At 40.9% G+C, this 25550-nt stretch overlaps 1 long non-coding RNA gene across 1 annotated transcript in view; it reads right to left on the bottom strand.

The window, feature by feature from the left end:
- The window catches only part of LOC139694201 (uncharacterized), a 95857-nt gene extending 79677 nt beyond the window's left edge, over positions 1 to 16180 (bottom strand). Inside the window, exon 1 of the long non-coding RNA XR_011702098.1 lies at positions 16070 to 16180. This is a non-coding gene — a long non-coding RNA (uncharacterized lncRNA). The remainder of the gene's footprint in view (positions 1 to 16069) is intronic.
- Between the last annotated feature and the right edge of the window lie 9370 nt (positions 16181 to 25550).

Below are 25550 nucleotides of genomic sequence, written 5' to 3'. Positions count from 1 at the left end.
ACTCAGTTACATAGTACCGCTCATTTCACCACTAGTCTCTGCCACAATGAGTTCGATTAACCATTCACTACCTCTTGGATGCCCTTGGTAGCTTAGGGGGTGGACTCAAGCATGAATAATAATATTCTCATTAAAAAATATCTGCTTCAGCAATAAGTAGAATAAATTCGAGGATAAAATGTTTTGTAAATCAGAGTATCAGTCACTATAATTCTTCAAAATATCACTCTTGTGCATCAACATGCCGATGCCAGCGCCTATGACTGTCGTGGTACGCTTTCTGGAAGGCATCGACGGGAACTTCGTTCAAGCACCTCTTCACGAACACTTAAACGTTACCCAGTGCTCCAAAATAGCTACCTTTCAAGCTCCTTCTTATTCTTGGAAACAAAAAGAAGTCCGGCGGTGCCACATCGGTGCTGTAGAGCATCTGGGGCAGCGTTACCACCTTGTGCTTGGCCAAGGTCTCCGTCACGAGGGATGTGGTGTGGGACGGCGTGTCCTCGTGGTGCAGCCTCCAGTTGGCAAATATCTCCTTCTTGACACGTTGCCTTCTTTTCGCAGCCTTTCAAGGACTTACACGTAAAAATTACTGCTCACTCTCTATCTATGATGCACAAAATCTTTGTACATAACGCCTTTTGAGCCGAAAAAGATGATCAAATCTTTCTACTTATTTTTGGGACAGACCCTATATCCAATGTTCCAATTAAATCCCAATCCAATTCCGCGCCGCGGCGAAATGTATGTAAAAGTTTTGATTCTCTATCAAACTCGTACTTATTTGAAAGAGGTGAGGAAATGAAGCGAATTACATCTTAATGAGCCCCTTCAATTATTTGTTAAAGTGCGTGTCAAGATGGGATGCCACATTAGACGTTCACTAAACACTGAGACGACTTGTGCTAGTTTCTCTTGTCCGTTGAGTGACGCAGATTTTCCTTTGGTGGAAAACTTTCTTACTTCATGGATGCAGTTGTGCTAAAAATCTCAAACCGAGTAAATGAAGTAATATATCAATTCTAAAGGTGCAGTAATACGGGTAAAAAAGTTTATCCTGCTTGTCGTATTATTATAGCCAAAATTGGTTAATTTTAGCGGTTTACGACGACGGAATGTTTATCCCCCACTTGAAAAGTTGGAGAATATCCTCGAATTCAATTCGCTCAGGTATTTCAAAAACCTTATTGTTGTGTGTGTGAATGAGAAGGAGAAAATGGGGATTCCTTAAAACCGGTAAGGGCTAGTACAAGATTCATTTTGGCATACCTCTAGTCAAGAGAGAAAAATTGTTACGCTGGGATGAATGCAATTCTAGTTATAAATATGATTCTAGGAGCTAAGAAAATTGGGTAGAGACCGGAAGTGACACCATTAAATGGGTAAATTTGTGTCTCAGTTGACATATAGTCGTGATGGGGTAAAGTTACGCGTAGTTGAATTCTATGGTCTCGGGCTCAACTTTGTGGAGGTTCATGTTCGTTTAAATGAATATACTTTGTAACTTCCACGCAATTTTTATTCGTACTACCGGTTTCAACGCAACGGCGTCATCATCAGGTACATATTGGTTTTGTACCTGATGATGACGCCGTTGCGTTGAAACCGGTAGTACGAATAAAAATTGTGTGGAAGTTACAAAGTATATTCATTTAAACTTACGCGTAGTTTGTTACTAGCTTTTATGCAAGAACTTTTCCCGAATCTATTATTGCTAACACCTTTTATATTTAAGCACATTTTATATTTCGTTCGATGAAAATCCTATCTCAAATTTCCTAATTGATCAAGAATTATTATTGTGCACTGACCTTAACATCTCATCGTCATATTTATTCTTATTTTCAAGTAATGATGCACTTGAATTTAGTGCATAAAAGATCGTCAATGCCTATTCATCACTCTTTCCTCATGACTGATAATGTCATATTACTAATCTATTATAACCGATTGATTGGAGTAAAATGGATTGCTTTGAAAACTTATTTATTTGTAAGTCATTCATCTGGCGACTTTGGTCAACAATTGGAAAAAATAATCCTGCAATGTCAGAATGCAATGGCGTTTTGCATTAATTTGTGGATAAGTGCGCCTCTTTTAAATTTACAACTTTATGCGTGTAATCAGAAACTGAAAACGTACAGAATTGTTTTTCGAAAAATCGGAAATATAATCCAATTTACTGGAAAAATATAAAGAATCCCCAAAATGGAGGAATGTACATTTTTTATGGATGGAACGAAGGGATACGGTTGCAGAGTGTAGCCCCCTCCTTTTGTTTTTCTGTACGATTTGTTCATTCCTCGCGCCCCTTTATCCAATGGAGGAATTGAGGAAGTGGTGAGGGAATAAAACGCCCCTCTTCCTCACCCCGCGCCTCCCGGCGAGAGCGAGATTTTTCCTCCTTCACCCTTAGAAACCCCCCGGCCTCCTCCTCCGCTTCACCTTTTCTCTTCCCGCGACCTCTACCCCCCCTCCTTCCTTCAGCCCCTTTCTCTGGCCCTGGACTGCCCCCGCCACACGCATCGCTCCATTTCCCCCATTTCTCATTACGAGATCTTTCCACCGTCCTGATCCCTATCCTTTCCAGCCTCTGCTCTTTCCTTCCTCCTCTGTCTCTGCGGCCAAAAACCCCCTTTCACCCCCACACGCCGCACGCCACCCCACACCTCTCTCCCCCACTGAGGAATCTTATACCCGGCCACCACCCTGGCTCTGCCATTTCTGGATTTTCGATTTTCTTCCTTCATGTCTTTCGTCTTCGTTTCGCATTGCCTATTATTTTTATCTCTGGCTGAGATTTCGGGATTGGGTGATTTCGGGTGCGGAGTGGATTTTTTTTTTAAATCGACACTAACAATATATATATATATATATTTATATATATATATATATATATATATATATATATATATATATATATATATATATATGGGTCGCGGTAGTCCAGGGGGTAGAGCATTGGACTACTGACCGGAGGGGCCCATGTTCGATTCCCGGGCAAGGCAGTTTGGACATCTGCAGCTCCACCCAGGCTATGCGATTATTGGGGTACCAGGTCTTCCTGGGAAACCATAACCTGCTAATATATATATATACATATATAGTAATACACTTATATACATATATATACATCAAAGTGTATTTAAAGTTCGTCCATTCCGTCTCTGATCGTGGGTATCTCCTTGCCTTGCTTACAGTTGAGGCATAGCCAAAATAAACCAGCCATGCGCTTCGTCGGTGGGGGGGTACTTTTTGATTGCCTCCTGTGTTAGTATTTTATTTATTTCACTGGAGGTAAATAATTACAGGACCTTGAAATGAATCCAGATTTTCTTGCAACATGTACGACCAAGAGTTTACCTTGTGACATAGGAAATCAAAATCAAAGAGTGATGGAAACGGAAACATTACATCTTTATAGACCAACCCACAGTCGATCCATGAATCAGCGTTCCTTTGATGACTATTGCGACATTTTCGGCGAATATACCACATGCCTGTAAATTTGGAGAACAAATTTTGCTGGAAAGAAGATGTGCTATCCCGTGAATTTAATATATTAAATTGCAACCTAAATTAAGCTCATGATTTTACGTTTAGTACGTACCCTTCATATAATTCCTGTCGGGAGAAGTAAAATTAAAAAAGTTTGATTTTAATTTTAATGTATGAAGCTAACAACCTTTTACTTATTTCCTCTATACTATCTCCTAGTGTCCCCAGTTTTCCGCCGATAGAAAACAGGTAAATATTTTGCTCGTTATTACTTGAGTACCTGGGTGCACAGTAATCTGAATTATGTTATAGGAAGCTTCTTAGGTATTTAATCTATCGTAATTTTTATGGTTTCTTTTATAAAATGAAATCCGATTCTCAAGACTTTGGTTATTGAGCTTAAGTAAAAACTATTTTTTAAATGCTTTATGTCCTTTCTAAAATTAATCAATTTTGGTTTGCTTTGTTTTGTCTTAAAGTTAACCACTAGCATTTGATACGAATTGCAAGAATAAAAGGAAGTTTTTTTTATATTAACCGACTAATAATGAAGTTGAACATAAATTCCTTGGTGGATGACCAAATAATATGTCATACTCCATGAGGGGAATTTATGAGGAAGACTAATTGTGAATTAGGGTAAAAGAGTTGTGAAACTTGTGCCTTCACAGGGTAGCTGCCGTACTTTTGCATAATAAACAAAATGTTTCTAACAATTGACTGAGCCTGGCTCTCAGTTAAAAAGTGGCCTCATTCCCAAAGCAGTTAATAAGTACACGCTTAGAAAGTAGAGGACATAATGTTTGTCACCGTTTGTGCAATCACCGTGTACCTATGCATTTTGACTGAATAGACCCAATAAAATTAACGCTAATTATTTTATTTGAGAAAATACCGTTGGAAAAATCACATGCAAGTATTCGTTACAGTGGGACACCACTTCAAATTTGAAACAAATAGATTGATTTAAGATGCAGCGGTGTAATTATCTGGCTGGTGAGTATGCAGAGGTCTGTGAAAATCCTGACATATGCTTCTCAGGACCGGAGAGTGACAAAAAGCGTGCGATGCGAAATACTGTCCTTTTGGTTGTTTACTACTAATATAATCTGAAAGATGCATATAATAGTGGATCAACTTCACTTAGTACCTGATTTACGTATAATAGCAGCAATAACGCATAACTCGAAGAATCATAGATGCAACTAGAGAGGCTCATATCCCCAGCTCACTCGAATACACCCATTCTTCACCTGGCATATTTTCTTGTAAACGCTTCTTGTTGCCTAGCAAAATTCAGATCTTTCCTCACCCGAATGCCCTCTCATTTGAGCCCAGACTTATTTCCAGAAAGCTGCCAGTTCGGACGGAGATCGAACATGGCGGTTCTGACGCCTTTCCTGAAACCCCATTGGCGGACACTGGCGCGTGGAGGTGACGAATAATCTATCAAATCGTCGCCACCATCGCCACCTCGAGGGTGTTGGTTGGCTATTCGAGAGTGTGGGGGATTGGAAGCCTCGAAAAATCCCCCGGAAAGGAGGGAGCTGGGGAGCGAAAGGGAATCGGAGAGAGCATATCGGTGGTGTCCTGGGCGACGATGACGGTAATGAGGGCGAAAATCCCATCCTCCGGCTGCGAGAAAATGTATTGAAAATACGAACATCGAATTTCTTCTTCTCTCAAGAATGGAAATTTATTGTGCGGCGTTGGTCATAAGGGGGAAGTGAAAGAGAAAGAGATTTCTTCTTGGGGGAAATCCTCTCCTCAAAACCTCTTCGCCCCCTCTCTTCGCTTTGGGTGCGCATGTGCGTGTGAATGGTATAGTGTGGACACTGGGTGGAGGGATGGGAGTGGCGGTGTTGCCAGGGGGAGGAGGGGAGGGAGGAAGGGGGCGTGTGGGCGGAGATGAGGTGCGAGGGGGGCGGTGGCGGGGACGGACGACGATGTCGTGTGAGGGCAGGCAGGGGGATACTCCGCGTTGGGGAGAGCGATGGAAGAGCATTGGCAAAGGGGGTTGAGGGGGAGGGTGGCTTCGAGATGTTACGGCGAAGGTTTCCGTAAAGGCAGAGGAAGCGGCAAGCGAGGGGGCAAAAGAGGGAGGAAGGGTAGGAGAGGATGGGAGTGTTAGAGAGCGTGAGAGGGAAAACGAGTGAAGTTGAGAGAGAGAGAAACAGAAATTCCCGGAGAGGTGACTGCCGCAAAGGGGGGGAGAGAGAGGGGGTTCACATCGAGATCTGTCGAGAGGGGATGGGGGACACGGGGATCTTGTGGGTGCCGAGAAAATGTCTGGGGTTGGTGGGGGATAAGGAGGGAGAGAATGGGAGATGAGCGGACGTTTGGAATGGTCTGGCGTGGGAAGGGGTGGAGGAGGTTGGAGGGGAGAGAGAAAGGAAAATGCGATGGCAACATCCCCCTCCCCCACCTCTCTGCCACGCTTCTCCCTTCCTTTTAAAACTCCCCCTTCGCGTTAAAGCCCACAACAGTCAACAACAGACCTGCCCCCACCCACCCACGCCGAAATTCCCTCCCCACGCCCGCATCCCGCGCTCCTTCGTGAGGCATTCCGAAGCCCTCCTCCCACCTCACTACCCTCTCCACTCCCCCGGCTTCCTCTTTCCCCCTCCCCCTCTCTCTCTCTCTCTCTCTCCACCCCACGAACGAGATATCACTCCAGAGAACATTGTCTCTCTCCCTCTCTCTCCATCCATCTCTGCTCTTCGCCTCCTCCCCCGCTTCCTAATTCTCCCCCACTCGTCTCCGCAGTTCACCAAACTACCCTCCTTGAGCTACCGCTTTCCTCCCCCCTCCGTTTCCCCTCAAGCCCACTCCACCTCTTCCTCCCCATCCCCCGCACTTATATCGCTCTCTCCTGACACCCCAGACAGACCACGGCGTCGGGCCAGCGACGCCTTCCCACGACGCCAGGCGTCTCTCGGATCGATAAAGGGGGCTGAGCTTCTCTCCCCAGTTTCCGTCTCAGGGCCCATCTCACCCTCCCCCTCAGCCTTCTACGCTCCGTTTTATACACCCCCTGAGCCTTCCCACCTTACCCATTTCAAAGCAAGCCAAGCACTCTCTCTCCCTCCAAATATACCTCGAGCGCTATTTATCTACAGGGTCCCTTCTCCTCGTCCCTTCTTTTCATTCTCCCTTTCCTGCTGTATCTTTTGGTCCCTTGCTTCCCGCTTCTGGTCATGGAAGAAATTTTCAAAGCACACGACACGCTTTGTTCAGATTTTTTGCCCTTAAGGGGCAAAAGCCAAGAAAGTGTCCTTATTGTTACCTCCTCCGCTCGGCAACAAGGGCAAGCTTCAATTGCTCATCGCCGCGCTCATCCCTCAGTCAGTATGAAGAGTCTCGTGAAGTATTAGGGTTTAGAATGATCTCAATAATTGTTAGTATACCCATTAAAACTGTTGAAACCTTCAAAATGTTTGTGCAAATTTTTAAATATATCACACGGCTATTTATTCACATTTATTACAGGGCCGTGCACATCGTTTATGCATCATCAAATATTTTCATGAGGGGCGTCTTCACCGTACGTGTGTGGAAACAACTCTTTTGTAAACAAGGCTCACCACGGCAAGAGCAATTGGATTAACATTTTCTTCATGCAATCAGAATTGGTTTTAAGCTATAATTTCAATCCAATTTTCGCTATAGTCTCCTCACATTTTGGTTCCGAACTGATAAAATATGTTGAATATTTGCCTCTAGAAAATAGATTGTCCTGTAACAGAGTCGCAGTAACATGTCCGCACGAAAAGAATTTGCCTGCTTTAGAATTGTGAATGTTTTTTTATTTTCCTTAATCATTAACCATAGTGGGCAGGTACTCCTATCGGTTTTCTCAAGTGATGCATATAAATCTGAGCCATGAAAAAGTGACATCTCTACCTTGGGAAAATGATAAATTTAAATACTGAACAACTATCATCAATTGGTATTCTATTGCCATTCCAGTTCGCACTTAACAACATTATTGTGCCTTTTACGGTGAAATCAGTAATTTGAAGATGCTTCCAGCAACTATTTCACCAACATATTTTTATATAAGTACATTCGATGTCTCCTTCGACGGGGATATTATTTCTCAACTGTGTCCATCCACTGCTATTATTCGATTCTTTAGGCCCACACCCACAGGCGGCGCACCATAAACATTGAGAATATTCTCTCCCACACCATCCTCCCCTGATCTTCTTACTTTGGCTTCCTTCCGATCTCTCTCTTCCTGCTTCCTGGACCCTCCCCGTCTTTCTACGTCCCCCTTCATCCCTCAATCTATTTTTTCCCCCATAAATGCTTCCCGGATTTAGATGGCGCATCTTGTCTCCTCAAACCCTCCCTCTGTATATTCGCCTGTCTTTTATTTTGCTTAGCCCTGGGCCTCTCCACCTCTTCCACCCCTCCTCCATTTCCTCTCTTTCTAAGAACAGGGAAATCCACTCGCCTTTATTTCCTTCCCATTATCGTCTTCTTTTTTCTGCTCTGCTCACCGATTCTCTCTTTCCGCCTTCTCCCTGCTCGACTCCTGCTATGGTATTTTGTATGACGCTTAGCATTTAAAAAACGATATGCGTATTTGATGTTTCAAGCGCCTAACTTCTATTACAGCTGCTACGTTGTCAACGATTCACCACTTTACGGTTTACACTGCTGCTACCAATGTGTGTATCCTGCGACGTATGCTCAACAATATATCTCTTAACGAAAGTGGGTGAAAACTTCTTTTTGCAAAAAAAGTCTCACGTTAAGTTAACATTTAGCCTTTCGTGAACGTAACCGACAGGAAAAATTGTCAACATTTCTCTCCTTTAGTTTTCTTTTACAAATCCCTTTTCGAATTATATGAGGTCAGCTTTAGCTCTTTAAACTGCGTAATAGCGGAGGACTCCGTTAAAGTTAATGTCGCGGCATCTCGCGCCGTTCATCGAGTCAGTAACATGGTGTTAAAGATTTTAATAGCTAATTCATGAAGTGAATCTAGTAATGATTTTCGTGCCATTAAACTCGAGAGAATGGCATCGCACGATGTCCATACAACTTCGTGACTTGCATGGCAGCTGATGAGTAATTCAAAAATCAAAATCATGGATTATCAGTCGTCATTAGTATTATACAGTATTTTATGCTATTAATAGTACCTAACACCATCAAGAAATAATTGACACATAAATCGTTAATAGATAAGATTCGTCATTAACCATAATTCTCATATGGCCAGATAATTTAAAAATACCATTTTAACTGCTGCAAGATTTCTTGATTCGTTGCCGTTACTCTTTGGTTTTATTTCAAATAAAAAATAATTACTCCTCATTCTCACCCATCATTTGGTGACATTATTTGTTTTTCCGTTGTTTTCTGCAATTTTTAATTCTGACGCTTTCTATGTGATGTTACTCTTCACGAGGTAAAATTTACTGAATGTGTAGGATTTGTGGAGACGTTAACTCTAGGGAAATCATTGTACAATATGTAAAGTTATTAAAGGCCAGCAAATATTCCACCTACTTTTGCCAAGTGCATAGTGAATCTCATTAAAGCACCAATTTCATCGAATGCTAGAGAATATAAATATGTCTAAAAATTGAATTTTGTTAATCTATTTTTTTTATTGGTAAAAACGAAAAATGTAAATCATTAAACGTAGTCCATTAACTTGAAAATGGCGCAAATCATAATTTGTACTGAAATTAATACAAATGTGTCCAATTAATCGGAATCCAAGCAATTGAAATAGAAAATCTATTTAAGTTAATTTGATACCCAGAATCTTATAACTAGATTGTTAATCCACATTCTCTACTTATACTCATATCCCTGCTCATCTCAGCATCCCCAACATCCAAGAAATCTGTATTCAGTTAAATTTGAAAAGCAACTTTTTGTAAATATAATTCATCATAAATAGGTTTATTTTCAAACCATTGAAGGTAAATCGTTAATAATTTTTTATTAATTCTCTTGATATTCTGCGTTAAATTAACATGTAGCGACATTTTTCATTGATCTAACTTTTAGATGCAAAAGTAACTAAGGAGCAACACGATCTTATCTTCCGTCTTTATCTGGTGCACTCTGCGTAATTTATGGAATATTTATTTTCAATTCCCTCTACAGACACGGTTATGCGAAAATTTTCCTTTTTTCATCAATAAATCGCTGAACTTTCTCATTTTAATTATGAAGGTTTTAGCATACATATTTCTTTCATTTAATCAAACAATAGTACCATCCAATATAAACAAGAAGAGGATATAGAATTTTTTAAAAATTCTATAGATATTCTCCTATTCATGAAAATAAATAACTTAAAAAAGCATTCTTGTCAAAAAAGGTTAATAGGACCTGTTGCCATTCTTATTATATCGTCATGTGTGGCGTCCATAGACTACAAACCCAAATTAGGAATGTTCACGAGGAGATTTCGAAAAGTGAATAATTACATTAGAGCATTTTTCACTGTACAGTAAAAAAGGAGTCAGTTGTCAAAATACTAGTTGTTCTCTTGAAATCAAGCATCATTTTTAACGCAAAAATGTGGAAAATTCGTTTAGTTTAATGAGGAGCAACACAACTTTCTCAAGTTTATAAGTGCCAAGATAACTAGTAAAAGCTCAACTTTTTCTATGAAGAGGCATACAAATGAAATAGATATTTTTACGTAAATAGTTAAGGGGTATAAATCAAAACAGAAATTCAATGGAATTATTGAGCAACTTCTCATCATCTTTTTCAAATTGAATGCAGCATCTGAGGCTATAGAAAATACTTTTCTTTGGTATTTTTTCACATTTTCCATATCCCTTTTCATGTTTCCTCTTCTCATCTCAGTGCTATTAGCCAACGTCTTTGTTGTACTTTATTTTCTAGAAATTTATTGTCAGATTGTAGCTTGCGACAAACAAGATCATACGTATATATTTTCCTCCTTATTACTCATTTTTTATAAAACTTGAGGAAAACGACAGGAATGAAATTAAATCTCATTTAAATGAAAAACACCGAATAGCCTGTCCCCGAAATATAGGAATTGTGCCCTTTATTTAAGTACAGATGGAGTTAATAATCACCTTTGTAGTAGCTACTCATAAATTCGGCATAAAAAACTGTGAAATTGGCGGGAATATGGAGATTTGAAGACGGTTTATCTCATTCTCAAGAACTGAATGCGCAATGCCGATATTCAGAGTGATCTCTTTTGCTGAGTCACTAATTGTGTACTCGTAGATAAAATCATAGACAAAACTTTCTTACGCGTGAGCAGCATTTCATTATGCATTTTTATTTCAAGTCAGAAAAAGGCGAAATATGTTATCGCTTATGGGTAGGCGTACACAAGTCTAAGAATCATAATGCCGTTTTCCACCTTAGAATAGTGCAGTTAAGGAGAGACTAAATTAATTTTTATATAAATTGTTTTAGCCTAACGGAATTTAATGCGCTATTTAAGATATTACCTGATGATTTTTGAAAATAGGTAAAAATTCTTTTTGATTATTTTAGCTGCATTAATGTGTGACTTGTTTGCGTGGAAACGTGTTTCTTTACTATGACAAGACCTTCAATCAATTATAAGTTGTGTTCATAAATATTTTTCTATTAGACATTTAACAAGCACTAGTTAATGGAAGTCCAAGATTTTCGGGGTTTTACATAAAGGGTTCTTTCATTTATGGCTGCAATAAAATTTTCTTTCATTTCTTAAGCGTCTTCTTACGCAAATTTATAATAATATATCTCATATAAATGGAATGCGATTTAATAAGTGCTAGAGTCAGTTAAAATAGTTTTTAATTAGCCTACATTGAATTTAAAAAACTTAGACACTAACTGGCCTTGGAAGAAACGCTCCGATTTTGTGTTGTCATAGAACTAATTTATTGGGATGTTAGATATACTATATATGCATAGGTTAATCTGACAGCTGAAGATTTAAAGGAAGACAGTGGCTGGTCATGTTAGCATAAAATGAGCGAATTGTTTGATTATTAGTGCTATATGAGGTCTATAACTATTGAACTCTTTCAATGTGATAGGCTTATTTGAGCTTTTGGTTATTTCCCTTCCTCTGTAAAAATAGGTTCACATACAATTATGACTTTTTTACAGCCCTCTACGGTTTTTAAAGGGAATTTTTCCTGGTCCATGTATCAAGAGAAAATTACCCTCCCTGTCCTCAACATTTCTGACTTTCTCTTTCCTGCCTTCGATTTTAGAAACTGAGTTATCGTCCCCCGCATTTTTCCAAATCAATGAGCCGCATCAAGCACGAAAAGCAAATCAGAGGAAAACTCTCCAAATTTTCATGCATTTAGGTTTCTCCCCCCACTCCTAATGTTCGCCAATGCCATTCTTCGTTTAGATGCGCAGTTTTCTAGCTGATGAAGATGTATATATTCCAACGAGAATACTCGTAAATCAGGTGCATGCTTTAAAGAAATTATTTTGAACTATGAATTAATCTACATAACACCAGTGAATAAATGCGCGTTAAGATTAATTTGGTTATTTACTCGATACCTTTTTACATTGTATTCCTATGCACATTTAGTGCTCATAGAACATGAAAACGTGCCTGGACATCGATACCAGGCCTCGATAAAGATTTTAATAGTGCTTGGTCAATTCAAATTTTTTCCAAATCTCGTCATTACTGTCATTCATCTCTCTTCTTTTAATTTACGTTCGGCTTGTTTCGGCTTCGTTGTCTCGGCTTGTTTTTACTCATGAGCACAATATATGCTGACCTCTCCATTGCATTGCACTTATTGTCCGACTCCACATTACAAAGTAAACTAAAGATGCAAACTGAGTACACTTATGTATCCCATTATTGACGGAAATATTTTAAAAATTTCATTTTCTTAATGCAGTGTATTAGATCCACATTTACCCTTTAAAACTTTAAAAAATCTCCCGCCTAATTTCCTATCAATAAGTTTCTTCATGAGACTGAAAGTCTACCATACATTTGAATCAATTTTTGCTGTATTAATGGAAAGTGTTTGAATGAAAACAGCCTCATTATTATGTAGGTATTGCAACATATCTGTTTAAGTGTAGCACTCTTTACAGTATTTTTAACTGTCCATGGATTAAATTCCAAAAACATACATATAAATATATTCCGTTTTATAGTGATCATTTAGGAAATATGGTTTCATCAATACAGAAATCTGGCTCTCATTGTATGGGGAAAGGCTGACCATTGCATAATATGTATGCCCACAGTTAGTGAATAATTCCATTGTTAGTCCTCATTTACAAAATAAATTGGAACCCTATGGTGATGTATTTGTCATTTTCATGAAAATATCACTTCAATTTCATATTGATTGAAATATTGCTACGCTGAACTCATGCTGCACTAAATCTCGCTTCCTTAGTCACGTTAATTGGGCAAATTTGCAGCTTTATTGTCCAATTACGTATTTATCACACAATTCTTGTGATCTTCCAAATGGAAATGTGAACGAATATGATATGCTTAAAATATTATCAAGAGCACCGAACTCCTTTATGCACGAAGGCAAAAGGATTAACCAGTTTTTAACCCTTTAAGGTAATCTATCCCTTTTCTCGCAAATTATTCTGAATTTTCAATTGCTTAGAAATATTTACCTGTGGTTTTTTTCATAATTTTATCTGGTAACCATATACTTCCCGAAGAAAAGTTAAAGGTTCTAGAATTAATTTGTGAGCGTCACATAAATTGAAAATATATCTGGCTCAATAATTCAAATGCATGCGCAAGTGAAATAATAAAAAAAACCATTTACGAGAATAGTAATTTCCCATGTAAAATTATCCTTTCATATAAATGTTTTCTATCAGATTTTAATGATTTTTTTACGGTTTAAATGATGCATCGTATCCAATTGATTAATCCGTTATGGAAGAAGATACTGACCAAAATCATCAAATAATTGAAATGTCCCAGTGCATTCAACCATTTGTTTATTTTGATGTAGCTAAACTCCAGGATAGTTTACTCCTTAAATTTGGGTGCAGAATGGAGTCGCATTTTTTTTCGCATTGTCGCAAGGAATTTGTAACTGGTAATTTTAAGAATACTCGTAACGTTAGTCTCAATATTTAGAAAATGCTAATTCGTAGCTAGTGATCTTTTGTCCCATCTCTCATCTAATTCAAGTTCTCCCTCACAGTACCACCTTTCTCACGTGCAATACCCTTTCGATCTCGATCCCCCATTCTAATCGCTGCGCCTCATTTGACTTTCCCTTCCGTCCCCTTCGCCAGCTCACGATTATTCCCCCGCCCCTCGGCCCCTCCACCCCTCCGCAGAGTCCCTCCTCCAGCCAAACCATTCAATTCCCTCCGTGGGTGGCATTGGTTGTTGTGTGGGTGGCATCAGCGGTTTCCCGCGAAACCAATGTTCCCAGAGTATTTTAGGCTGGGAGTGAGGCGGGAAATCATCGACCATGGCTGCCTATCTGCCATTAGGATCTCTCGCCATAGGGCCCCAGTTACCTCCCTCCCTCTTTCTGACTCTGAACAAAAAAAACCAAAACTCCCATTGGCTAAGTTTCGAACCGCTTTATCTGTAAATCATCTTACAGTCCCGGACGAGTGAAATCGATTTCCCAGTCGTTCCAACTCCGCTCTGCTTCCTGCTAGGTCCACCTGAAATATCCATTGCCTCTGACTGAACGTGAAAAAAAAATATCAGCTGCAGTCAACTAGGCCGTTATTATTATTTGGTCTCCTCAGCTATAATTACTGGCGTAGCTAGAAAGTCCACAGATGACGCAGGAATAGACTAGCCTGAGGTCTGGATAGAGACATACACCAAGCGATAGGAGTGCTACGTTTGAACTTGCTGGAAAAACAAGTTCAAGGAAGATTTTTCAAAGTTTGTGTCCATATATTGCATTTGGACGAAATAAATAAATGCTAATGCTAAGTTATCTAATTATTTGAAAATTGTACAACCGAATGAATTTAATTACCCATGTAAACATATTGTTTCTTAATAACCATTCAAACTATTTATGAGGCGAATAACATTTTCTTATAACCATGCAATGAGTGATTACTGATTTCTACGACCATTAAGTCTCCAAGTTCTTTCTAACCTGCGGTATAATATGGACGTGGGTTTATGTAAGACAAGGAGTGATAAAAAATCTCTAGAGCATTTAAATACCAACATATACCGTTCAAATTGAAAATTAAAACTAACTCAACATACGTATCAAATGATATGAAGTATTAACTTTGTTTGGGTACATTACCTCATACGCAGCCTAATTATGAAATATATTCCCTAGTTAGCTGTACTAGTAGATATGGATACATAATTAACAAAGTCAATATAACCAGTAATCACTATCGTTGATAACGAGCTGTTATAATAAAAAGTTTCTGTGAAGTAATTAACATTGCTTACAATTTTTTTGCTGTAAATTAATGTGGTTTTAGTGGACTTAATACAAATGGAAGCGAAAATCAATGGTATTAACAAAAAGTCACCACCAAATTACTGTGCTTACTGTGTAAAATGACCGCTATGTTCTCATATCCAGAGCTTAAGATTTATTAATATATTTTTGCTCGAATATAATGAGGCAATAAATTATTTGTGTCAATCCAATATCATTATAATCCTATGTATAGTACATATAATCCTAAGAAACAAAGCACAATAAATATAACGGATTTTTTTTGTGGCAAATATTTTTTATACCGCAACGAAACTGTTCTACGGAGAGACAGAGCCAATATTTAAATTTAATAATGTGTGAATTTATTTCAACAAAATCACTAAATTACACATAAAAGCAGGAATCAGTTTAGAGCTTGGTGAACATGATAATTGTTTTAAATATTTGCCCATTTACTTGAAATAAACATGAGAAGAAGCCCTGACTATCTCATTTTTTGAGTGACTGGGAAAATTATTTTCCTAGTCAGCGGCATATTAATTCTGATAAGGCCTGCTTATATTGTTTAATTCCCGTGTTAATAATACAACATTTGTGGAAGAGGAAAATCAATCGCGTTGATTTCTGTTTGTCGGGCGTCAAAATTCCAAAGTCATTTTAAAACAGAAAATGGCAACGTTAGAGACGGGTGAGCCTCGAGACAGGGATGGGTAATGGATTGGTGTCAAGATACAAATCGACGGTGTCACGTTCTCAAATGGATTTCCAGTTAATGGGGGATGATCCTTTGCATTGTTAAGAGTTAGAGAAGTTAGTGTCAACTAAAAAGAATAATTATAGGTAGAGAGTAAGAGCTTTAGGCGTGTCATCATCTCCTTTCTTAACTAGCAATTAAAACAATTTCTGTTCGCGACGAATAGGCGAGCACAACAGCCTCGTCTAGCTGTGTTTGTTTGGCTAATTTTTCATTTCCAAGATATTTATTTCACCGGATTGGGCCTTCGTCGGGGAGGAAGTCCGTTGAAAAAGGGGATATTATAGTAATTCCAGGCATTAGGAGAGAAAGGAAAATGTCGGCTCAAATAAAAAAAAACGAATCAAGATATGGCATTATACGGACGGGGGGAGAAGGGCACCGGCGGTACACTCACGCGGCTGGACGCGGTTCTTTTGTTTCCTCCACCTCCCTCCTCCCACACCTCCACGGCCGCTCCCTCCCGCACCCGAAGGTCCCTCCCGGCCTTCCACTTCCGCGGGGGCCCATCTCTGCGCCTCCTCAGCCGTCGCCGCTCCCTCCGCCGCTGCCTCCGCTCCCTCCGCCGCTGCCTCCGCTCCCTCCGCCGCTGCCACCGACGGCTGCTCCCGCTCGCCCGCTCCGGGCGCCCTCTCTCCCTCTCGCCGTCCCAAACACGTCCGGCATTCGTCAGATGGCTATATCTCGCTGTTGCCGCTGGAAGTGGGCGTTCTTCGGACAGGGAAAAAGGGGGTTGTTCGAAGGGAAGTTGCTGGAAGGGGAGAAAGAGAGGTGGGTAGGTAAGGTAGCTCACAGGGTATGGGGTCTAAGCGGGTTTTGGTGAGGGGTACCTCTTCTGGGAGTGTGGCGAGGGGGATCAAGGGGCAAAGGGGGGCAAGGATGCGCACATGAGTGAGTGGGCCAACTAGAACTGGAGAACGGGTGCACGGGGGAAGGCCGGGGAGTTAGGGGAGGGGGAGATGAGCGTAAGAAATTATACAGAGGCACCGCTTCGGAGAGGAGGCGGCCAGAGGGTTTTTTTTTCTCCGGGAGGGAGAGGTTTCGCCATATGCACGAGTGCAAGTATGAAAAGGGATGAGAAAGAAGGGCCCTCCGGTTTCGCGGGGAGTTGGAGAGGGGTTTGGGATTGGGCACAATGGGCAGATAAGTGGCGGAGTGGGGTGGTTTGAGGAGGTAGGTGGAAGACGGCGGAAAGGAGGTGGTGAAAAAAGTACGACCGTTCTTCTGGATGTTTGGATGGATGGGAGGGAGGGACGATGGTGGTGGTATGGGCACCGGGAGCGGCGAGGATTTTGGCAGGGACGAATCTTCTTCTACTACCGATTTCTTTGTCTGCTGTCCTCGGATGATGAGGTGGTTCGGAGGAGGGCCTCCACAGCTCCCTCCCTCCGTTAGCGTCGTTTCTGCTCCTCCTCCCATTCCTCGTTGGGAGGGGAGGCATCGAAAAGGGGGTGGGGACCTCGGAGAAGGATGGCCGACAGCCGGCTGTGTTTGTGAGCAGGGCCGGAGGAGGAATGAAGAAGAGCCACCGCGTTGGGAATTGTAGAGGAACGAGAATGAGTGGGGAGATTATGTGGAAGTGGGTTACTTAAGCGCGGGTGGGGGATTGGATGAGGTAAGCCAATGGTTGATTCCATTGTTATTGGTATTGGTGGAGGGGCGAGAGGTGAGGTTAGTTTTTATTTAGTGTTGGCCTTGCGAATTCGACACATGAAGGGTAAAGTGCAAATGAAGACCATTACCGCGGTGAAATTTGCTGGAACGAAATGAGTGAGTGACATTAATAGGATCTTTTAATTTTCCGAGGATGTAGAAATATACATCGAAGCTTATATAAAAAAACCACCATGGCATTTAACTTGTTGCATGCGATATTAAATTGCTCATACTGTTCCTAGCGTAAGTTAAGTAATGGGAGCATATATTGTACTGTACTGGTATTGTACTGGCTCTAGGGTATAAAACTATTTTCCAACAGGGTGGAGAACTTGTAGAACTGGAAAATTTGTAGATATTAAAACTTTTCCTAACAAATTCAATACAAAAGCCGTTCCATAGGTAGTTATGATATATTCCTGTTTGATAAAGCAGAGTGACAATGTTAAAATTGGGTCGGAAAATTTGAAATGGGTCGGAAATCGCTATAAATTAGAAAATTCTATATGAAAAATTTTTACGAGTCTTTTTTAAAATATATATTAACTTACTAAATAATATGATAAACTTTCCTGCTAATATACTCGTATAAGCTTGCTAAAAGAGCTTCTTGAGTCGGAAATGAGAAAGTGTTGGAATATATCCAAATTAAGACAGGAATAAGCATTATACATGCTGCATTCCAATAATTTTTTAACAATATTAACTTGGCTGGTTAAAAAAAATAATAGTTTCCGTTAACACGCACGAGACGTATAAAAAGTGACAGAGTTTACAATAAACGATTGTCTCACCCGGATGGTTTATGGAAATAAATTTTAAGTTCGTTTACCCGTAATTGTTGTTACATGCATGCGAAAAATAATATTTTGTTTTGAAATTTGAATTAATTCAATTTGGGTATTAATTATGCAGGTTCATATGAAATAAAGGGCGTGAAAGTTACATGACGTAAGGAGAATCCTTGGATTTTGAATCTGGTATACTTATCCTGGAACATATGCGTTACCTTCAGCTTGTTGCAAGCATCCCAACCTTCTCCGATTAAATGATTGGTAAAATTGCTAACCCGAGCCATACGACGGCCACTGTTTTTTTTCACCTTCGGGTTATTCATAGAACTATGAAGGAATAATAATATGCCAGGAAGTGGGATATTTGAAGGGCTGCAACGATCGAATCCTAGTGTTTGATCATCATCATAAGATTCATATGAAGACGAAGATGATGGGAAGCGTTACCTAGTAACCAGTATTATTGTGTGGTAAAATATCGGCGAGAAAGAATAATACGGATGCTTATTAACGGGACACTCGCCAAAATAATTGTTGATAAAGTTACAGAATGGCCAAGAGTTATTCAGCGTGGAGGGAGGACACAAGGATAAACAAACTAATTGAGATAGTGGAGGGGAGAATTTCAAATGCGGATAGCGGATGCTCTTAACTGAAGAGCTACAAGAATGGTACATCCTTGAAACGGATTCGGAAGGAATGTTTAGAGGCAACACAGAAAAAGAGAACACAGCGGGGGGGGGGAACGCTTGAGAGCTCACTCCCGGGACGGAATGGCCGACGAAAAAAAATTTAAGAATAGCACGAATAGAAATGGAAAAAAAGGAGGGAGAAAAGAACGTAATGCCAATTCCATTCAAAATGGAAGAAAGGAGAAGATCAGATGAAGGAAAGGGATAAGAGGACGGAAAGGAAGAGTGTACCGGAGGGAAATGAAAAACTGCGGAATGAAAGGGATGGGGAGAGATTTTTAAGGGGACATGTTGAGGAATGAGTGTGTAGAGGTATTGCGTAAGAGGGTGAGAGAAGGTGGCTGGAAGAGGGTGGAAATATTGCCGTTTTTGGACAATTCCTGGAGAAGAAAAGTTTTTTTTTTACCCGAGAGAGTGAGAGAGAGAAAAATAGTTCGGGAGTTTTAGCTGCGAGTGGTCTGACGAAATCCGTTTTTTCTCCTCTCTCTCACTCTCTCAGGCTTCTCTCGCCTGCTCAAATAAAACTTCCTCATTTCAAACGGGCAAAGCGTGTTTAATAGAAGAAAAATAGTGTATGTGGATGAATGTCTCCCGTTTGAGGAAGACGAAATAATGAGAGCGATATAAAACGTGAGCATGACCAGTGAATTACTTAAAACTCTGCTGATGGGAGTGAGGAACGTTATTCCAAGAATGATTTTAATTGTCTTCATAATACAGTTAAAGAAACTTCCCTTCCTTTTTTGGGTATTGTGAAATAATTAAGAAATGAAGTTTCCGAATGAATGTGACAAAGTTTTGGAAGTAATGGTTGAAAATATACCAATCTCTGTCATTGATGGCAACGTTAATCATCTATAGTACTCAACGGCATCACCCTAAAAACTACATTGTTAATTAAAAAAATGATTCTTTAATGAATAAAAGATGGCGACCGATGAGCTTACTTGAACAACATTTTCTGTTTGGTGGAAAAATTGAGTGAAAAGTATTTGCTTATTGATATGCTCAATATTTCAGAAAATTACTTGTGTACGTATTTCGTTTACCTACTGACGAAAAGACGGCTTTTTTTTAATGGGTTATTATCGTTTATAATAAAAATCCCACACAAATATTTTCTATGGCTATAAATTGATGAGTTTTAAGTTATGATTTAAGTTGAGCATCCGGTGAAAATTAGACGCAGATTTGGCACATTTTAACTTAGAAAACCAACAATCCTGATACAATATTAGGAAAACGCAGGTCCAAAGATCTTTTCCCGTGGCAACGTTTTCGTAATTCTAAAGGGAGGATTTTTAAATTACCAGTCATTTCGAATGCCTATTAATTCACAGAGATAGGCAGTAAATGTACCAAAGTAGATGAAATGGTATAGATTTACGAACTTTTGGTTATTTTAGGAATGAAATCGATCATGAAACCAATGAAATATGTACCTAACACTGTCTTTAGAACTACTTTCATCAATAGTGAAGCAAGGTCTGTGACACTAAACATAAAATATATATATAAAAATAAATAAATAAATATATATATATATATATATATATATATATATATATATATATATATATATATATATATATTGGACAGAGAAGAAGAAGAAAACAAATGAGGAAGTACTTGCTATGGTGGGCGAAGAGAGGGGTTTGTTGGGAAAAATCCTATGGAGTAGTAGTAGTATTTAGGGGAGGCGACCGACAGCCGAAGTCATTTGCGCCATAGGGGATGGATAGGAAAGGATGAAGGGTGGAGAGAAACCCGGCGTCGGCATTAGCCTACTCTTAACGAAAGGTGTCAAGGCGTCTGCAGCTTAACGTCCCATCCGACGGACGGCGCACTCACTCAAAGTGCCCTCCAAAAAACACCTTAAGAAGGGATCGAGATACCTCTGAAAAATATTCAACACCGCCGGGATTTGAAACCGGGCTCTCTTGGTGGGAAGCCAGTGCGATAGCCACCTCACCATCACGATCCTCGAAATCCTATGGAGGCAGTAAAAGTGGATAAAGGGGGTATTGACCGGCAGCGGGATGTTGAAGACTGTAGTTGAGGGGAGAATGTTAGGCAAACGAGGAAAGGGAAGGAACAGGATAGGGATATTGGACAGGATGAAGGGAGGAAGAAAGTACTCAGAGATGAAGAGGGACCTGATATAGAGTAGGATGCTGGATTTTGTGTTTTGTTTGGACTCACAAAATGTTTAATTTAGTAGCTGTGTCCATCCAAAAGCCTACCTTAACCGGTAGATTACCTTTAAAAAAATATAAATAATATATAAAATTATATTAACAGGGTCCGTAACATAAGTATAGGTACTGGTTCAAATAATAAAAAAATTATTGGAATTACCTAATAATCTTCAAAATACATTTCTCCTGCATCGATACACTTTGTGCGGCGCGTTTGCCACTCGTCAAAAGCCCGCTGGAAGTCGTTTTCCGGTATATTCTGTTGAGAGCCTTTGTCGTCGTCGCTTGAACCTCCTCGATGGAGTCAAACCGATATTCTTTGAGCTCCTTTTGAGTTATCCTTTGAGGTATAGCGTTGTCGAGAAAATCTTCATCTTCCTGGGCGTAGTCCAAAATTTCTTGCGAAATTTTCAACCACGACAGTTTTTGTTCCTCGCTCAAAACTTTCGGCACCAGCTTCGCGCACACTTACCTCATCGCAAGATCCTCTGTTACAATGGTGTATTACAATGATGTCCGACTGAAAGGCCGGTCTCCCCACTGATATAGGCGATGGTTAAACGCCTGTCAGAGTCCGAAACGTTTTCCACTTTGGACAGTTAAGCATCGGTTCGAGCGGTCTTCGGGCATCCAACGGGGAGCTCCCGGCCTTCCTTGAACATTTTGGGCCTTTTAAAAACTCTTGTACAGGTGAAGGCATCACCCATATAAGCCTATTTAATAAGTTAAAGGGTCTCCGACGCGGATTTCCCGAGTTTAACGCAAAACTTCACAGCGTACTGTTGCTCGACGGTGCGCTCCATGCTGGCGCGGCGACACCACAAACAATTACACATCAGAAAAATCCACCTCCTGTCCTAACGCATGCCCCGAGGCGACTGAACTTAAGTGCACCTGAGTTGTGGGGGACCCCTCTATAGAGTCGACCGGTCGGACCCCCATCAACCACTCCATTGAGGCTGCAGCGAACCAGTACGGACCCTGTATATATGTAAATGTGTACATATATAAAGGTACATATAAATATATATACGTGCACACACATATATACTGTATATATATAAACCATAAAAAATGTATACACACATATATATATATATGCGTGTGTGTGTATATATATTCATTGATTCATTTAAAAAAATGAAATATTCGAAAATATATTTTGCCGATTATCGAAATTAGTGCTACGATATTATTTAATAACTATTGGGATAACTTGATTATCATTCAAGAATCATCTCGTGTAATTGAATATGAAGTCCATGAAAATGTCCTCTATGTTCAGGAATACCGCTAGTCCTAATGAATAAATAATACTAATTGCTGCTAATCTTAGTCCTACCCTATTTCCTTAAAAAGAAACTTAATTTATTCCCACTCCTCTATTCATGTACTCTTATACTCACATTCCGTTCCGGAATCTAAGAAAAACATTTCTATTCATCGTCAGCATTTGCCTCTCTTTGATTCCCTCACCATGCTTCACTCTTCTCTCCCTCCGCATCACCTCCAGGGAGCAACAATTGCCATTTAAGGCCAAAGCCTCGCACCCTCCTCATCCTCCCTCCCATTGGTCCTCTTTCGCGTCACTCCTGCCCTCTCCACCCGCTCGCTTCTCCATTGACCTCACCGATAGGAATGGGAACAATGGACACGACGGTACACAAGGGAACCCATCCGAGGAGCCACGGCACACACACACACTTACATACACACGCACGCCCTTCCCGCCATCGGTAATAACCCACCTACAACCCCCTTTGGCCCAGGGCACACCTTTCCCCCGGTTCGCCCCTTTCCCGTCGCGTTCCTTACTTCCCCCCTTCCACGCCCTTTTCAAGCCCTCCCATTCACCCCCTTTTCGGTTCTCCCGCGCTCCTCCTCCTCCCTCAGACCTCCCCACTCCCTTTCCCCCGCCCCACGCTTCTTGCTCCTTTCCTTTTCGCCCTTCCGCCTGCTCGAATTTTCTACAATTTATACGTCATCAAATCCGGGCCAATTAGCCGGATCCGCTTTGAGAATCATCCGTTTTGTCAAGACCGCCGCAAGAGGCGGTGGTGTGAGGAGGGGTGCCCTTTCTCCATTTTCCCAACCCTTGCTCCCTCTCTCTCTCTCCTTTCCTCCCTCCCTTCCCGTGCACGCGGAGTAGGACAAAGGGAGGGAAGACGAAGTAAGGCGGAGGGTTTGGCCGAATAATGGGTACACGGCGGACGGGACTCGACCGGAACGCAAGAGGAGGATTGAGCGGAGGAATTGGCAGGTAGGAGGTTGAGTGGCCATGGAGTCGAAAGGAGAGGAGGAAAACAGCCGCGAAGATGGGAGTCGGAGGGAGTGTGCGGGGGGGGAGAGGATGAGGAGGAAACAAAATGGGAGGTTATGGGGAGAAGGCACGTTGTTCGAAGACATTGGCAAAACAGACTTCTATTGAAAACAAGACGTAATTAGGGAATGCTGTGAAGCTTGCTGGGTTGTTTTGGCCAATATACGAGGTAGGAGGACGTATTTTTTACGGGCAGATCTAAGCGGGATATTAATTAGTCGTACCCGCGAATTCTTTCTGGTATTGGACCCTCAGAACTATGCTGGAAACTATAGGAGCCAAGGTATTTGTTGAAATAGAATGGGGTGGGGGAGATTTTGAACTCATTCGTTGGTGAAGACTGAAAAAAAAAATTCATATTTTCATTTACACTGCTTAGTTGTTGTTATCGGCTTAGAATCAATAAATATTAAAATTCATTTCATATTCTGTGATGAATGAATTTTCAATAATAGATTTGTTTATGAGAATTTTGGAATTTATATCATTAACTTTGTAATGCACTTTTTACTCCTTAAATACACTGTTTTGGAATAGGAGTTTAATAAAAATGAAATTGATTTATAATTAACAATTCAACATATCACTTAACCTTTCCGATGACTTAATTAAGCCGATCGAAAAATTAAAGCCATTTTTATTAAATTGGGAAAAGTCATCGACAGCTTCAATTAATTAATAAGTAATTATCAAGGATGAATTTGAGCAATTGTTTAAAAAACAGCTATGGAAATATGATTATCGTAAGTATCATTCCTGAAATCAATAAAATTAATCCGTTTTCCCCAGGTGACAAAACGCTAGGGATTTTATTTACGTATTTATTCTTTCATGGTTACCAAACATGATCCTCTTCATGGAGAGGATAGATGGCAGAGACAGTTGTGTTAGAGAGAACTGCGGTCATTTTGAATTCATAATTTGGTATTAGAGCTAGAGATACTACGGAAAGGGTTTTACAGAGGTGTATGCGAGAGAGGAAAAGAGAGGGAAAGAGGGAAATAGAGAGACAAAGATAGATGAAGAAGGAGAGAGAGAAAGAGAAGAGGCCGCCGGGAGTTTGGGTCCACGACGGGGTTCCAGGCGGGGAGGTAAAAGCTCGGCGATCGTCGGCGAGAGGGTCTTTCGATGTCGTATCGTGTGTCTGCGGGTCAAATCGTACCCGCATTTGCTCCCTTAAATGGCATGGTTTGGGCGAGGGAGAGAACGGAGGAGGGTCAGGCGGCCTCGGGGGAGGGTGGGGGAAGCAGTTGGAGAGAAGAATGAATCCAAGGGAAACGGGAAAGAATGGCGGGCATGGGTGGAGTAGGAGGCATAAGGGACTCATCAGCGGTGGGACCGGGTTGGGATACCGGCGATCTTGGGGATGGACGTGATGGAGGGAGGAAGCCAAGCAAGGGGGTGGGAATGCGGGAGAAGGAGGACTAGTCGTGAGACTGGTGAGTTGGTGTGTGGTGTGAGGGGGTGGGCATGGGGGTGGTTGGCAAGGGGTTCGGAGATGGGGGTTGGTGGTATTTTGCGAGGGAGGAGGCGGGAGGAGCAGGCGATGGCGGCGGCTCGGAAGACGGAAGACCTGCGGCCGCTGACTGAGGGACGCATCTCAAGTCTCGTGTTTTCAGCTGGCATTTCGTCGGCCGCTCCCGAAACCGCATTCCTCGGCGAAGAATCCGTAGCCTCCTTATTCTCCTCTTTTCCCGTCGGTCTCGCCGTTTCCTGTCTCCAGCCGTCACCATTCCATCACCGGCCCTCCACCGCCACTACCCCCCTTCTCTCTCTCTCTTCTCTTCGATTCTCGGTTTGTATATTTCTTTTGCTCTTTCTTAGTCATTTGTAATTCTTTTTTACCGCCCCGCCTTGTTTTTACTACATGCGCCATAATTTTTCCGTGACCGTTTTCAGATTTGTATACAATGAACTGTTTAATCCTCGCTGCTAAATAAGGGTCACTTCAAATAAGGACGTTGAAAATCTTCTGGTGAACCTGGATAGGGAAATATACACGTACAGCATCATCTGACGAATTAGGAGTTAAAAAATAAATTATATCACCAATGTGAGTCTCGTGTGGAGTTTTTTCCCTCAAGTCTTCTCTGTAAACCTTCTGCTATATTCCCAGCTACATTAATTGCATTCCTGACGAATAATTGTACCTCGTAGTACAAGTACCTTTTTCTACGAGGCACAAACCGCCTTTTCTTGGAATGAGTTCTTCATATGA

This window comes from Hetaerina americana, unplaced genomic scaffold (assembly GCF_022747635.1).
Source record: "Hetaerina americana unplaced genomic scaffold, ioHetAmer1.1.p SCAF_5, whole genome shotgun sequence".
In the NCBI taxonomy this organism is placed as follows: domain Eukaryota; kingdom Metazoa; phylum Arthropoda; class Insecta; order Odonata; family Calopterygidae; genus Hetaerina; species Hetaerina americana.
Note: the sequence above shows the minus strand (reverse complement) of the source record. Positions and strands in the feature narration are given on the sequence as shown.